Consider the following 18,238-nt stretch of genomic DNA (forward strand, 5'->3'; position numbering starts at 1 on the left):
TGTGCTGTCTCTCAGATGGACGTTATACTGGTGTCCTTTTTGCCAGCATTAGTTGATGGACTTTAAAGCTCCCACAGTGTCCTTTGTAAAGTGTAGGTGAGCTATCACAGTATCACAGGCACCCTGGACAAATTCAAAATACCTGCCCTGACTTCTGGTGCTGGAGTGGCGACCAGTTCAACACAAAGTTGAACACTAACAACTCGTGAAGGAGCTAGAACGTCGAATGAATCATTCGACGGAACATGAGAACAAAAGGAACATGAGAAAGAGAGGGGAAAAACCAACAACAGAGATGATGAATCAAATATATAGAGACTTAGACAAATAAGGGATGTTGGGAAGAACGAGGGTTAAGGAACAACACAAGGGAGTGGACAAGACAGATACAGAAGCAAACTCTCAGGAAGGAAAAACTGGAAACGTCGAAAGAGGTGAGATTGGGGAGGGTTAACAGGCATAGAAAATGCCAAGGTTTTGTGTGGGAGGGGTGATCTGAGATGGTGGTGGTCAGCTGTCTTGAAGACCTGGAGGGAAGAATGAGATTGAAGAGGATGTGGACGTTGATTCCCTTCGATTTGTTGTGTGGCACAAGGATGGCCACAAGTGTTGATGATTTATTTGAGGCCATCTACATTTTACATAAGCAATTTAAAATTGTTTAATGCAAAACCCTCGCTCTCTCCAACTCCTTCAGACGTCCCAAATGCTCCCTTCCTTCTCCTGACTCACATCAATTGTAAATTCATAAGCACAAGACAATATGATTTAATTTTGCAATTCTCTTTCTTTGTCTTTATTTCAGCTGAACGAGGCATCGACCACCATCCCAGACATTTGGAAACCGTGTCCACTAGCGATTTATCCTGTCTTCAGCAAATGGCTCAGGGAATGTACACATCCTTTGATCCTGTGCAGAACACATGGGATGCTGTCACACTGGCAGTGTTTGTCATCTTTGTGGGTATGTCAATGGATTTGGCATTGAATCAAGAAAATCCCATGTTTTATGCAGTACTGTTAATAAGTCAAATTATTGCTGATTAAAGGGTGAATTTGAATCTCTCATGGTATTTTTTGTATACTAAGTCAAGGCTCGTATAAGAGCGAAGACAGAACATATAAAAAAGAGAGTGGGAGACAAGAAGGGGGGCAGAGAGTGAAGTACAACAGCTGTAGAGAACAGGTACATCGGGAGATCTGTGGAAGAGAGAGGGCTGCGGCAAGTTACACGGGATAAACAAGATGGCTACATCAGGAAAGAAATCAGGGAATAGGGGGTGGGTTTAGGGTGGATCAACTTTGGTAAAAAAGTCAAGGTTTTGGATGGGGGGAAATATGAGATTGTGGTGAACAGTTGTTTTAAAGGCCTGGAGAGAGGAGTGGGATTGAAGAGAGTGAGGGAGTTTGTTCTAGAGGTGGGGAAAAAGCGAAATGAAAGAGTGAAGGTGAGCAGAGAGTCTTGATTTTGGAAGTTTCACCATAAGAGGGTTGCTGGCAGATCTTGTGCGTCCTGCAGGAATATGGTTGGGACAGAGCACAGAGAGAGCAGAGGGGCAAGGCCGGAGAGGAGTCGGTGGAAGATAGAAAGACCACCGAAGGTGGATGGAGGTTATGTTTTCACACCTGTTTGTTTATCTGTCTGTTTGTCTGTATTTCAGCAAGATATCTCAAAAGGTTATAGACGGATTTGGACGAAACGTCCTGGAAAGGTTGGGTGTGTGACAAGGGCAAAATGATTCGATGTTGGTGAAGATCAGCATCCAGATTTGGATCCGATAATTTTTCAAGTGATTCTTCACCATTGAGAGATTGGGCAAAAACTCTATATATATCATGACATCTCAAAAAGTTGTGGACGGATTTGGACGAAACATGGTGTACTGCTTGTGTGTGTAACAATTTAGATTTTCGTTCAAATCGATTCGATTTTGGTAAAGATCCGAATCCCAGATTCGAGAAGTTTTAATTTTTTTTAATGATTCTTCACCATTGAGTGATAAGACCAAAAATTATATACACCATGATGTTTCAAAAAGTTGTGGACGACTTATGACAAAACTTGGTGGACAGGTTGTTAAAGTGAAAAGAACAAGCCGATTCGATTTTTGTTCAGGTCCGAGTCCAGATCCGACCTATCAGTGGGGTACAAAATACCTAAACATACCTAAATATACCAAAACAACAAACATACCAAATGGCATACCTAAACCACCACTGCTTCATCCGAATCTGTAACTTTTTGAAAATTAATGAATCAAGTAATTAATCAAAAAATTAAATAATTAATCTATTAATTGATTAATCAATAAATCAAGAATACCCTATATAGTACTTGGTCACGATTGTACCCAAATTTCAGCCTCCGAGCTCAAAGGATGGCTGAGATATCGCCCGGACAAACAAGAAAGCAAATAAAAACTAGAATTGCACTCAGTAGAGAGCATACCTCCATCAGGTGAACAGTTTACTTTTTGTATCCCAGAGTAGACCAGAAAATCACAATACAGAATCACGTTTCATCAAAATCATCCGTCCACAACTTTTTGAAATATCCTGCTTTGTATCGTTTTTGGCCCGATTTCCCCAATGGTGAAGAATCACTTAAAACTATACGAGCCGGATCCGGATCTGAATCTTCACCAAACTTGAATCGAATCGCCCTTGTCACACACACGACCTGTCCACAAAGTTTCGCGCAAATCAGTCCATAACCTTTTGAGATATCCTTCTGCATATCGTTTTTGGCCCGATCTCCCAATGGTGAAGAATCACTTAAAAACTACACTAGCCAGATCCAGATCTTCACCAAATTTGCATCGATTCGTCCTTGTCACACACCCAACCTGTCCACCAAATTTCATCCAAATCCGTCCATAACGTTTTGAGAAATATCAATCAGATGTAATCCATAATCGATCACCGGTTGTGTTTGTTTGCAGGAATTGTGCTCCTTCTGATTGTTCTTCGCATGTGCTTGAGTTGCTGCTGCTGCTGCTCCTCGAAAAAGTCTCACAAGGTAGGCAAAGCATTTACCTGAGTATAGAGATAACCCCCAATGTGTATATAATTTCCCTACAGTAAAGTTTACAAACAAGAGCTGAGTGTTGATCAGTTAGAGGCCTCGGAATGTCGAAAAAACTGAAAAATATCAGCAGATCTGACATCTGGTTGGTGATTTGCTCATTCTTCCACGTGACTTACCCATTTTTCCCCTTTTGGATTAATAATATCTTTGGCTGTGCACCATGGTCCATGAGGAGGTTGTAGGGGAATTTGTAGCTGAGAGACTCAAGACTCCAATGACCGGACACAGGTTTACAAAAGGTCTGGTTTATTAACTGGTTATTCACTTCATTCCATTTACCAAATAATACCGCATAATTCAATGGCTGAGATTAACTCTTTTCGCATGGTCCTTCTCGTTCGGCTGATGTTCCTCCGCCACTCCCGTTGGTCAGAGCTCCTCGTAGCAAGTCCTGTCGACTCCACGTTTGCTCTCGTTTATATGGACAAACTGGACTTAATCCCCTCTCCGCTAATGCCCCGAGGTCATGCATGTACCAAGTCCTGGTATCAGCTCGCTCCCCTCCTGTTGTGAGTTCCGTTTACCAAACGATAGGGGGGTGCTTCAGCCAGGGGCTGTGACCAGGTGGACAAGAGATTATCATGTTCGGGCGCATTCCTGACACTCATTTACAAACTCGTCTTTCACAGAGTTTGCATGTAAAATGTATCTGCTTCGTTACCAGTTTAATTAATAAGTTACCAGTGCCAATTAATAAGTTACACTGAGTTACACTTCCACAATTCCCTCATCTTTTTGTTTTTGTTTATATTAACCATTAATCTAAACATCAATATAAGTAAACAATCAATCACTACAAGTAAACAAATTCCCTTGGGCATACACCGTCATCCTGCAAGAATCACAAAACATTTCGTTGGTCATTGACTCCTTCCATATCGTTCAATCTATTGCATTTGCGTCACAAATATATTTTCAAAACAACACTTCACCATCACCAAGATACAACAATTTCACTTCATTTTCAAGTTTTATAAAGCATCTGCACCATCTGGCAAAAAACGTTTGCCTCCACACAAATGTTGACTTTGTTTGAAAGGAAGGGCTGATCACTTTACCTTTAACCTTTACCTTTTAACGTCCTAACACCTTTAACGTCACCGGCACTGCCCTCTCTTGGATTAAATCATACCTCTCTGACAGATGCCAGTTCATCTCCATCAATAACTGCAAATCCCCCACTGCTCCCCTCCCCCAAGGTGTCCCCCAAGGTTCAGTTCTTGGCCCCCTCCTCTTCATCCTTTACCTGTCCCCGCTCGGTCACTTAATCCGCCGTCATGGTCTCCAATTCCACTGCTTCGCCGATGACATCCAGCTTTTCATCTCCACCAAGTCCGTCTCCACCGACACCCACTCTATCCTGACAAACTGCATCACTGAAATAAAATCCTGGCTTCAAATCAACTTCCTCAAGCTTAACTGTGATAAATCTGAAATAATCATCATTGGCCCAAAAACGCTCACAAAATCCACCCATAACTTTGCCCTCAACATCGACGGTATCCCAGTATCCACCTCCCCTCACATCCGGAATCTTGGCGTCATCTTTGACCAAACCCTTTCCTTCGACAAATACACTAAACAGATCACAAAGTCAGCCTTCTTTCACCTGAAAAACATTGCCCGTCTCCGCTCATCCCTCTCCTCCACGGCTGCAGAAACCCTCATCCACGCCTTCATCACCTCCCGTCTGGACTACTGCAATAGCCTCCTCTATGGTTCACCCTCAAAAATCACCAATAAACTCCAATACATTCAGAACTCCGCTGCCCGTCTACTCACTCATTCCCGGACCCGTGACCACATCACCCCCGTCCTTTACAAGCTTCACTGGCTCCCCATCCCCCAGAGAATCCAGTACAAAATCCTCCTCTTGACATACAAAGCCCTCCATAACCTGGCCCCATCCTACCTGGCTGACCTCCTCTCCAGACACACTCCCACCCGCAACCTCCGCTCTGCCGGTACCAACCTCCTGACCCCCTCCATCCGGACCAAATTCAGATCCTGGGGGGACAGGGCCTTCTCCATCGCTGCTCCCACCCTCTGGAACTCACTACCTCACACCATCAGAGACTCCTCCTCACTCACCACATTCAAAACATCACTAAAGACCCACCTGTTCAACGCTGCATTCAACATTCAACCCACAGCATTTAACCCCTGACTATCTCTTCTCCTTCTCCCTCCTTTTGCTTTAAATATTTCCCTATTGATTCTTGTCTTGTCTTTTTGATTCTTGTCTTATATATATGCCGTATATCGCTGCTGTTTGTTTTCTTGATTCTTGTCTTTTTGCAATTGTTGTTTTCATGTATTGTTATGCATTATGTTTTCCACTCTGTCAAAGCGCCTTTGGGCTTCTGGAAAAGCGCTATACAAAATAAATGAATTATTATTATTATTATTACTTGTGTTTGAATCCTGGTATGAAACATTTTCTCCTAATGTCTTCATAGCTCCTGCACTACTTCGTGTAGGATTTCGCTGTTGTGGTAACATTGCGGAGTCATAGACTGACCCTGCTCTCCTTGTAGCATTCTTGCCACTTTTTGCTGTAAACCATAGTAATTCCTGAACACGGCCTTCACCCAGTTGTAGTCGACTTGCCTCCTCCCTCATTGTGAGTGGGCAGCAAGTATTGGTGTGACGTTGATTGGCCAGCAAGATGTGGAACAGGGATGCCAGATGCATCCACAATGATGTTGGGACCATGGTGTTCAGGTCATTCATGGTCCTTACCAGGAGCAACCAGCAGAATCGTGCACAGCTGTTGTGACAAGGGCACAGCCGTTTTTTGCAGCTCCATGCTGGTTCCCCGGACGTTGGTGAAGTAATAACATATGTCCCCGCATTTCACAGAGGTTGCAGGTAAAATGTCGTTGTCCTGCAACTTCTGATGTGGTGAATGTTCGAAGCCTTCGAACAAGAGTAAGTGATCGCCTTTCTTTCATATGTTGCAGTGTGATCCAGGCAAATGGTCACATAAATTTCCTTGGTGAAGGTAAGCATTCATCTCCAAGTTACACGGGAGAATGTCTTCATCATTCTTTGAGAAAGAGGGTGTATGCCACGATTAACTTCATTTTTTAGCCACAAATTTTCTTTCTCGAACTTCTTCCCAATTCCGTTAGCAATCCCTCCAAAATGTGATCTCGTCTTATCCTTATGCTCAGTCACATCTGAATCTGCTTTCCGCACACACTGGATCAGATAGGGTACATCTTACCATGAAATCAGCATAATCATGTATATCTTCCAACAGTTTCACATTCAACAATTTGTTGTTTTTCCTTAACACAAAAGTTATATTCATTTATATGCGTCACCCAAATAATATTCAATCAGGTATGTATTTTATTACTAAACTAAGAATAGCATTGTATATGATTACAATCACAAACGGGAATACCTAATTCCCAACAACAATTTTTTCAAACCAACAAATTAAACATAATGTATTATTACCATAATTCCTCTCCACTTTTTCTTTTCCCTCTTTTTCCTAACAGTGTGTCACTCGTGGTGATATGAGTTCACTGATATTGTAATTGACACAACTCATAACATTGTCGTTATGCCATTATCTTAATTCTACTGTTTCATTTGCAACATCACTTGATTTAATCTTTTAATCTCAGTATTTATTCATATCATCATAACAATCTTTCTATTTTAGGTCCATATTTGTTTCTATTCTTATCAACCTCCTACGGTTTATCAATTTGTTCCAAAACACTGCAACCAAAGGTTTTAACCAAAGCTCTACCAAACTATTTCCAATTTGAACTCAAAATGCTAATTAAACAACAATTCAAAGAATTAACTTCAATGGGTCAACAAACTCATTTTATAAACAGATCTAATTTTCCCATCCAATAATTTTCCTTGCCAAATGTCATATTGCAACACTTTAATAAACCTTCGAAAAATGTCTCCCAAATCAATAAATTCCCTTTTTACTTCCCAAATACTCATCTGTAAATTACATATTCAATTACAGTTTTTCCATTTGTTCGGCCTGAATGGCCACTGAAGTGGCTGCCAGCATGCAGTACCGTTTTTATCTACCAAGCAAGTATTCGTCCACATAAGATCTCTACCAAAATGTTGTTTGTAAAAACAAATCTGGGATTTCTGATTACATGGATGCACACTCTCAGGACATTTCAGGCTGCTTGTTAACAATCCACTACGATTAATTAATTTCTTTACCCACAATCAAATAATTAGTACAAATTGAGGATATTATCCCTATCACATTCATTTATAGATTCATTATGTTGGATCTAAATTTTCTCCCACTGCTGCAAGGAAGAACAATAGCTCTAATAAGTCTTTGTAATATCTCACTTCATTTACCCAGCATCGAAGAATTTATTTACTATCCATTCCCATCTGTTAACCAGTGACTTTGTTTGAACTCCAAAACTTAATTTGATGAATCCCATGTGTATGGTACCACTTATTGAAACCCCTACTTTTGTAGAAAATATCCAAGTAAGTGTTTTTTTTTTACACCCCCTTAACTGTTGCTCATCCATTTCTATGCACCCAGTGAGTACTACTGACACCAGTATGCCAATATAGGTGTGCGAGATTAACAAATATGTTGCAGGTACACGTAACAGCGCGTTCTGAGTATAAATAACGTAACAGCGCGTTCATGTCTGCCCCTTGGTTTAAGATGCACAATGCATTCCGTTTTAAAACTCACAATAGTTCAAATCAGCAAGATTTTCTTTACTATTTTCCCATATCATCTATGCCTAATACACATCCATACATGCAGCACAATTTATATGCTGATAAAATTCAAGTTTATATATATATATATAAATCCATGAGCAGAGTATTCTGGGAAGTCAGTGTAAGACCTCTCCCAAATTTGGATAATTTTGTACTCCCTCATTTCTTTTTATGAAGCTCATATCCATAAATAGCTGTTATTCTCATATAAATTCTATCAAAAATGGAATCCCCAAATTACTCACAATTTTACTATTAATTAATGGCTGCTCATAACCCAGCACATCAAATCTTTATATTCCATCTCCCTTGACAAAAGAGATAATGTTCATAATCAAATTTTATTTCTATTTTATTTTACGGATTCTCTGCATATTCAATCCCATCCACATAAAACTATCCATTTCCAGACAGGCACACTGTCGGTGTCAACAATCTTGGAAGATTGATACACAAAACAATAAAAAACACTAACATTGACACACAAAAAATACACACACACATGCATTATGCGTATTTGTTTGCGTTGGAACTATTATTTACAGATCAAGATGGGTGTCAATTTTATTTCAATTTCATAAAATTTGTCCTTCAATTTTAGAAATGCTAATACACAAATGGACCAAAAGCTTATTCTTAGAAAACCCCTATGATGTCACATTGAAATTACCCTTTCAGTTCCCACAATAATTTATCCAAATTTGACTACACACCCATTTACATGTCAGTCGACCACTGACTTATCAATCGTGTGGAACAATAGTCCGAAATTCCCACCTGATCATCATGTGACCCTTGTCCCTTGGTTTAAAATTTGCAAAGCAATTGTTCCAACTTTGTAAATTTAAAATTGTGTGCCCAACATAAAAGATCCAATTTCGGCATTTGATCAATTAATTATCAATTTGCTTACAAGCAAAAGAAAAAATGAATAATTCTTGCTCCGAAAACTTTTCAGACCCAAGAATCATCGACAGTTATTCATGTTTGTCCAGTAATCTAATTTGTTGAGGCCAATCGTCATTTGGGATTTGTCGCAATGAAGGCCTAATCATTGTCTGAGGTATCGGTCAGCACTGGTACCCTTGATCTTGGTTTACCCTATGAACTTGTCTTCCTTTTGGTATACGGACATCCTCTTTTCCAATGTCCCATCCGTCCACACTCGAAACACCGGTTTCTGTCGTTTCCTGGTCTGTGCACCTGTGCATTTGTATTGCTGGGCTGCATCTCTACATCCCTGAGTTGCCATTGCAATCTCTCGTTGTCTCCTGAAACACGAAAAAATTCTCTGTACCGTCCTTTTTGGGGAGACAACTGGAAATCAGATGGGACAACTGTCCCTTTCATTCCTAATTTCGAGGGCAGTTGTGCATTTGTCTCCTCCACTGTATCCTGTATCCTTTTTATTTTAAGTTCTAGATCCGTTATCCGTTCTTGCTGTTCCCGTTGTCTGGATTCACCATCCCAAAGATGGAATGCAAGCCAGTCTACCGTTAGATTCTGTCTCTTCCTGGCTTTCAATCTTTGTTCCAATCTTTCCAATCGACTTCGCTCAAATGTACCATCTCTTGGAAACTCCTCATCATGTCCCTTTATCCACAAATACCAATTCTCGACCTGCCTTATAGCTTCTGCACCATAACGGTCGTACATATTTTTTATTTTTTTTTATTTTTTATTTTTTTTGTATACAAGATCGAGGCTCGTGAAAGAGCGAACATTAATCACACAGAAAGACAAACCGACACATAAAACATATAACATCGGGAGCGGTAGACAAGATGGGGAGAGAGGGGGAAGGACACAAACACAACATTTGAGAGCAGGGACCGAGAGACATGGAGACATCGAGAGATCTGAGAGAGGGCGAGGGCTTTGCGGGGGGGGCATGGGAAGGGGGCGGTGGGAGAGGTATAAAACATATGGACACTGCCAGGACTTCCAGGAAAGAAGTTGGAATTTCAAACAAGGTGGATCTGGGGTGAATTAGCGGGGGTAGAAAAGATCAAGGTTTTGGATGGGGGAAGATAAGAGATGGTGGTGAACAGCTGTTTTAAAGACCTGGAGGGAGGAGTGGGATTGAAGGGAGTGAGGGAGTTTGTTCCAGAGGCGGGAGAAAAGAGGAATGAAAGAGTGAAGGTGAGCAGAGAGCCGAGATTTCGGCAGTTTAACAATCAGAGGGTTGCTGGCAGATCTTGTGCGACCTGTAGGAATATTTGGGGGACAGAGCACAGAGAGAGCTGGGGGTGCAAGGCCGGAGAGGAGTCGGTAGAAGACAGAAAGACCACCTACCTGCCTGCGGTGAGTGAGTGAAAGGCCCTCAGAGATAGCTTCATCGCGGGAGATTCCAATAATTCTGAAAGCTTTGGTTTCAACAGCGTGAAGCCGAGCTAGGTGTGAGGCAGGAGCACCGGCCCATAGGGGAGAACAGTATTCCATTGAGCTGCGGATGAAAGCCTTGTATGTGGTGAGGAGCTCAGGTGTGCCGAGGAAGGACTTCGCACGACGGAGGATGCCCAGTCGGCGACTGGCTTTGGAGGCCAGCTTGGAAATGTGGTTTTCCCAAGAAAGATCATGGCAGATAGTGAGACCCAAAATCCTGAGCGACAGCACTTCTTGGAGAGGATTGTTGAGAAAGTAGATGGGAGGGTTGTCCAGTCGATCTTTTCGGAGAGACATAGTAAGAGTGTGAGATTTGTCAGGATTGAAAGACATGTTCCACTTGTTTGACCAGTCTGTGATTTTGTCCAGGTCTTCAGAGAGTGAGGAGGCAGCAGACTGCCGATCTGAGGGAAGAGGAATGGAGCGGCAGAGAGTGGAGTCATCAGCAAAGAGATAGAGAGGATTTTCGAGAGAGTCAGAGAGATCATTGATGAAGACCAGAAAAAGCACGGGGCGCAGAACACTGCCTTGGGGAACTCCAGCCTGAACAGGAAGAGGAGATGAGAGAAACCCATTCAGGGCCACACGTTGACGACGACTAGAGAGGAAGTCCGCCAGCCATGCGTGGAGATTTCCATGGATACCAAAGGAGGAGAGTTTGGTGAGCAGAGCGGGGTGCCAGACCGTGTCGAAGGCACGTGATATGTCGAGGGAGACAGCTCTAATTTCCTGTTTGGCATTGAGGACCTCCATCCATTGTTGAGACAGCAGAAGCAGCATGTCCAGAGTAGAGTGACCTGCTCTGAAACCAAATTGATGATCAGAGATCAAGCCATTGGAGAAGAGGAAAGATTTCATATCCGAAGCAATGATGGATTCCATGACTTTGCTGATAATTGGGAGAAGGCTGATTGGTCTATAGTTGCTAGGATCTGTTTTTGCACCTTTTTTGTGCAAAGCGGTGATGTTGGCTGATTTCCAAGCAGATGGCAGTTGACCTTGAGCAAAAGAGAGGGTGAAGAGAACAGAGAGAGGGTGAGATAGAGCAGCAGAGCAGGATTTTAGGACCCGTGGGCTGATGCCATCGGGTCCAGTTGCAGAATCAGAGTCGAGGGTTGACAGAAACTTTTCCACCTTGTCAGGAGGAAAGGACACGGAGTCCAGGAGCAGCAGGGTACGACTGGGTATGGTGGGTACAGAGAGGGATGGGTTTGGGACACAAGATTTAGAGGCAAACACAGAGTTGAGGCATTCAGCTTTTTCACGTGCGGAGTCAGCTGTGTAGCCGTTTGAGGTAAGGGAGGGGATGGAGGGGGAACAAACACCAGAAACGGATTTGACCAGACGCCACCAGGATTTGGAAGAGGGAGACAGATAAGAGAGTTCGGTCTTGAGAACGGAGATATATTGTTTCCTGGCTCTCCTGAGGGTGGACACACACTTGTTTCGGGCTTTGTGAAAGGAAATGAGATTTCCTTCCGTTGGATTTGCTTTCCAGGAGACGAAGGCAAGTTGTTTCTGGGCAACAGCCTCACCACAAGATTCCGTGTACCATGGACGGGAGGAAGGATATGACAACTGAAGACGAGATGGGATAAATCTGTGCATGAGAGAGAGCAATTTACTTTGGAAGAATTCCCAGGATGAGTTGATGTCAGAGGTGGTAGAGATGGGAGACCAGTCCAGATGATTGATGGCTGCTTGAAGACCGTGCCAGTTGGCCTGAGTGAAATGCCAGACTCGTCGACGCTGAGCAGGCTCCCTGAGGATGGTCAGAGAGATGTCCACTTTAACAAGGACATGATCAGATGATCCGATCGGAGCAGAAGAAGAGCAGCAGACATTTTCAGGGAAGTTAGTCATAACCAAGTCCAGAAGAGAAGATGTTCCGTTGACTGAGATCCGGGTCGGGAAATTGACAGATTGTGTCAGTCCCAGTGAGTCGCAGAAGTCCTTTGCTGAAGAGCCATGGCTGGTGAGAGAGGTACCCACACCCAGCCAACTGGCATGGTGACAATTGAAATCACCACATATGAGGAAGAGAGAGTTGGGATGAGTAGATAGAAGTTGGTCCATATCATCAGACAGCGAGATGTAGATGGAGTCATCACTGTTTGGTGGACGGTACAACACACATATGAACAAGAGGTGGGAGCGAAGGGGAAGCCGTAGCCAGAGGTATTCCTGGGGGTGAGGTGGAGAGAGTGCAGTGCAGGGCGAGTGAGGAAGAGAGTTTTTGATAAAGATAGCAACCTCGCCTCCAGGACGAGGCTCAGGTCTATCATACCGGAGGAGGGAGTAGCCCGGGAGAGATACTATGGAATCAGAGACATCATAAAGGAGGAAAGTTTCTGTTAAGCAGATCACGTCTGGTTTGACAGAAGCAACCTGTATGGAGAGATCAGTTAAGTTTGAACGAAGGCCCCGGATGTTTGAGGTCCATACCGTTAATGAAGAGGAAGGGGGAGCATCAGATACAGAACAGGGGGGAGGAGGGGTAGGGTAAGATGTGGAAGAGGTGGAAGAGATAGGGAGAGCTGTTGAAGGTGTGTCAGAGATTTCAGAATAGCTCGGAGAAAGGGAAGGATGTGGCGGACAAAAGGTTTGATGGTGATTGGGTGAGCCACAATGAGGTGTTATTTGAGGAGGGGGAAGAGCGAGGCAGAAGGTTGGGGGAGATGGAGGTGAGAGTTTGAAGGGGGAAGAAGCGGGGAGGACGCTTTGAGGAGGGGGAGTGAGAGGGGGGAAATTGAGAAGCAATGAGGGTGGGGAGATTTGAAGGGGAGGGGTGAGGGGGGAGTTTGGGAGGGAAGGGACAAGGGGAGGGATTTGAAAGGGATGGGATATGGGGGAGATTTGGAGGGGAGGGGTGAGGCAGGAGAAAAGGTCAGGAGGAAAGGACACGGAGTCCAGGAGCAGCAGGGTACGCCTGGGTATGGTGGGTACAGAGAGGGATGGGTTTGGGACACAAACATATGATGTGTACAAGTACCTTTTTGTGGAATCTCTGGTTGTCCTTGTGTATTCTTGCAGGCTCCATTTCCCATTCTGCCTTTTATCAAAGTAGCGTTGGATGTGTTGTAGTTTGTTCCTCTAAAGCTTCACTCGTACCTCCAGGAAGGGTCTCTCCACCTGTTCACACGGTGATTTCCAGAGAATCTCCCTCAGCCGTGGCTTTTGCACAATCCAATCTCACAGATCAGTATTTGCAGATGAGCCGGAGGGTCAGTATGAAATGGGTGAATCCTCAGGTGTCCGCTCTGTTGACGGGGAAATCACACAATGGTAACCGCACATATATATCTGTATATAAACTCACCACCTTGCTCAATTTTCCCAGGTTGTCTCCACATTGTTAATATCTCGCAAAGATATCAAAGCTTCTTTCTTGAGACCGCATTTTCATCAATCAAACAATCAATATATTCAATTCAATTTATTCAGTTAAATTTATTCAATTAAATTCAATCAATTAGATTCAATCAATTAATAATTCAATCAATTATTCAATTTCAATTAATTCATCAATATTCATCAATAAATCAAATTAATCATTTTGGATGACTCCTTGCATAAGCCCTTTCCCCAATGATGTCAGGACAGGTCCATCCATTGACCGTCACCTCTGGTTCGTACCTCATGTTAATTGATGAATCACCGTCCTGTCCTAGGGTCATATCTGACATATTTCCCCATTTTGCCTGGTCTCCACAAATTTTCTTTGCAACCACTAAAGGCAACTCATCCTTCATTCGTGAGACAGCCAAAATGGATGGCAGATATTAAAGTTCTTTGGGAAAAATATCTCATCATTTTCTTTTAATAGTACCCAAAATCTCTTGGCAATATAAATTTCGTAAAACTCCTGAAATGGGACTGTCAAATTCCTTCAATCATGCTAAATTTTGAAACTCCATCGCTTGTAATACCCAATTTATCCCATAGGGCTTGAAAGTTCTTTCCCAAGTTCATGCAGCATTCTGCATTTGAACCCTATGATATCATTCATAATAATCATCATGATCTTATAGTCATGGTCCTATCATAATCATCTATTTAAACGAACATTTCCTTTATCACCACAGCTATGTGGTATAATCAACAATAGAATAAAACTGTACATAGCAACAGGCTACCTCATGGCCACTTAGTATACCTATTGACAATAAGTCATAACAATATCGAATAATCATTGAACAATTCAAAAATCGCTTCCACTGCTCCAGCCGCAGCATCCGTGATATTTGTTTGCTCATTCACTATTCCTGATTCGTCATCAAGGATCTCCATCATCACACAGCGTACTTAATTCCGCATTTTAATGAGAATTCAACAGGAATTTACGACTCAAAGGAAAAAGAACGAGCAGACCTTTTGCAGGATGATCGTTACAAAAATCGTTACATATATTAAAGTATTTATAATGTCGACAAATCATATCTTAATTCTTACAAGATTTTGGTTCTTTGAATAAATCACAGCACCGGGAGAACCAGCTCCAAAAAATGGATCTTTGTGTTTATTCAGCACCCTAGTAATTGGCTCTTTGTGTACTAATTACACAGCACCCAGGCCCCGCTCATATGGATCTTTGTGCAGCGCTACACAGCACCTGAGCAAAAGGGGTTTCATCTACATTTTCCCTATCCGGTGTACCATCCGTGATATTTGTTTGCTCATTCACTATTCCTGATTCGTCATCAAGGATCTCCATCATCACACAGCGTACTTAATTCCGCATTTTAATGAGAGTTCAACAGGAATTTACGACTCAAAGGAAAAAGAACGAGCAGACATTTTGCTGGACGATAACTGGAATTAGTCGTGAAAATATATCCAAATACACAAAAATACACACCCACACAAATAAACAACATTTATTCCGTTTAACAGAACAAACATTTCCTCTATCATGACATGCATGTCTTCAAAATTATATGACCAAGAGAAAAAGTAAAATTAATTAAAAACTGCGAGCAGTGATAATCCGGGGACCATACCGCTCCATCCTGATTGGACGAGTGCGTGCTAGAGTCGTTAACAGCGACAGTCCAGATCCGATTGTTCAAAATTTCAACTCAATCGATCGAAAAATGAACGCAGGGATGCATTTTAAAGGTGCAGTGGCACTAACTGAGTTGCCACGAATATGGCCACGAAATTGCCAATATGGCCATCACAAAATATTTTCCTTAATCAATTGGCTCATAGCATAACCAATCTGTAAGTATTTCATCCGAAGATGTATCTCTGAGGACTTTTAATTAAATAAGTCATTTATAAATCAACGAGTTAATTTATTAAATGATTAATCAATAAATCAATATTTTCCTTGACAGCCACATCACTTGGTCAGTGTCATGTCCAAATATCAGCTTCCTTACTCAAAAGGTGCCTGAGTTAATGTAATGTAATTACTGTAATAAGATTACTGCAATTACTGTAATGATTACTGTAATTACTGTAATTACCGGAACTGTAATTACTGTAATTACCTCAGGTAATTACTGTAATGTAATTACTGTAATTTAATAAGAAATGTAATTAATTAAATGAGTACTTCATTAATCGCTCATAATTAAATAACTCGTGAATTCTTATCCGGTTTATTTAACATTTGAGTGTCCCCAAAACGTTGGAGCAAAACGTTGCAACAACGAAAGTAAAACGTTGTGGCGACGTTGTGAAAACGTTAGCAAAACCCAACATTTAAATGTTCACAAAACGTTGGAGCAAAACGTTGCAACAACGAAAGTGAAACGTTGTGGCGACGTTGTGGAAACGTTAGCAAAACCCAACATTTAAATGTTCACAAAACGTTGGAGCAAAACGTTGCAACAACGAAAGTGAAACGTTGTGGCGACGTTGTGGAAACGTCAGCAAAACCCAACATTTAAATGTTCACAAAACGTTGGAGCAAAACGTTGCAACAACGAAAGTGAAACGTTGTGGCGACGTTGTGGAAACGTCAGCAAAACCCAACATTTAAATGTTCACAAAACGTTGGAGCAAAACGTTGCAACAACGAAAGTGAAACGTTGTGGCGACGTTGTGGAAACGTTAGCAAAACCCAACATTTAAATGTTTACAAAACGTTGGAGCAAAACGTTGCAACAACGATAGTGAAACGTTGTGGCGACGTTGTGGAAACGTTAGCAAAACCCAACATTTAAATGTTCACAAAACGTTGGAGCAAAACGTTGCAACAACGAAAGTGAAACGTTGTGGCGACGTTGTGGAAACGTTAGCAAAACCCAACATTTAAATGTTCACAAAACGTTGGAGCAAAACGTTGCAACAACGAAAGTGAAACGTTGTGGCGACGTTGTGGAAACGTCAGCAAAACCCAACATTTAAATGTTCACAAAACGTTGGAGCAAAACGTTGCAACAACGAAAGTGAAACGTTGTGGCGACGTTGTGGAAACGTTAGCAAAACCCAACATTTAAATGTTTGCAAAACGTTGGAGCAAAACGTTGCAACAACGATAGTGAAACGTTGTGGCGACATTGTGGAAACGTTAGCAAAACCCAACATTTAAATGTTCACAAAACGTTGGAGCAAAACGTTGCAACAACGAAAGTGAAACGTTGTGGCGACGTTGTGGAAACGTCAGCAAAACCCAACATTTAAATGTTCACAAAACGTTGGAGCAAAACGTTGCAACAACGAAAGTGAAACGTTGTGGCGACGTTGTGGAAACGTTAGCAAAACCCAACATTTAAATGTTCACAAAACGTTGGAGCAAAACGTTGCAACAACGAAAGTGAAACGTTGTGGCGACGTTGTGGAAACGTTAGCAAAACCCAACATTTAAATGTTTACAAAACGTTGGAGCAAAACGTTGCAACAACGATAGTGAAACGTTGTGGATTATCCCAATGGATAATCCCAATGAATCACAATGCAATCCCATTAAAATCCCATTAAAATCCCATATCTTGTCACCCTTTGCATTGTTGAAAGCAATTAATTCCATAACTCAATATTACCTCTATTTATATATACTAGGGTGTGCCCGCACGTACGTGCTTGCCCGTACGTGCTTGCAAAAAAAACATGCGTGCAAGCAACAACAAAAACTTTGAAACCACGTGGCAGTAACGACCACAGAACCCCCCTTCTATTTACATGCAATGGTTTGGTCCATTCGCAAAGCCAAAGCGAACGACCACAGAACCCCCCCCCCTCTATTTACATGAAATGGTTTGGTCCATTCGCAGAGCCAAAGCGAACGGCTTGCGAGTACGGTGACCATACCTTGGGACCCACTTGTCCGATTAATTTCAAACCTTAACAAATTTTCCATTCCTTCCCTTCTTTCGATCTTTCGATGTGGGGATGGGTTCTTTTTAGGATCATGTTGCATCGAGCATTATTTTCCAAAACAGTGTGAACATTAACCCACACCAAAACCTCTGACATCCCACCATTAACACCTATTGTAAGCGTGCCGAATCAGTAAGCATCACCCCTCCTATGAGCCTCGACCAGAGGGTGGTTGTTACTCACAAACACTCGTCGCTAGCTGTTCCATTGTCTGCCGATTCCCACTCTGCTGATTTTGTCTCATAATCACCAAACAAGAACAGTACACATTTCCTGTAATTATCTCTCATAATCAGGATAAATTTGGAACAGCCCTTAAACTAACACCAAGCAGATCAATTTTTATATTTAGGTTGAGGTTTCACACAAACTGGTTAACTAAATAATACAAAATTGTTATTATTATGCTATTTATCTGGCAAATTTCGTCAAAAAAAACAACAGCACTGGTTTTGTTTCACCCATGCTATTTATCTGGCAAATTTCGTCAAAAAAAACAACAGCACTGGTTTTGTTTCACCCATGCTATTTATCTGGCAAATTTCGTCAAAAAAAACAACAGCACTGGTTTTGTTTCACCCATGCTATTTATCTGGCAAATTTCGTCAAAAAAAACAACAGCACTGGTTCCGTTTCCTGGAAGCAGGGTGCCGGAATGGACATGAGGGACAATGAGGGACAGTGAGG

General features: G+C 42.1%; 1 long non-coding RNA gene across 1 annotated transcript in view; it reads left to right on the plus strand.

Moving 5' to 3' along the window:
• The first annotated feature begins 831 nt into the window (after positions 1-831).
• Positions 832-18,238, plus strand: part of LOC144892506 (uncharacterized) — a 52,201-nt gene continuing 34,794 nt past the window's right edge. The window contains exons 1-2 of the long non-coding RNA XR_013623708.1: positions 832-964; positions 2,943-3,019. This is a non-coding gene — a long non-coding RNA (uncharacterized LOC144892506). The remainder of the gene's footprint in view (positions 965-2,942; positions 3,020-18,238) is intronic.

This window comes from Myxine glutinosa, chromosome 6 (assembly GCF_964187855.1).
Source record: "Myxine glutinosa chromosome 6, kmMyxGlut1.1, whole genome shotgun sequence".
Lineage (NCBI taxonomy): Eukaryota > Metazoa > Chordata > Myxini > Myxiniformes > Myxinidae > Myxine > Myxine glutinosa.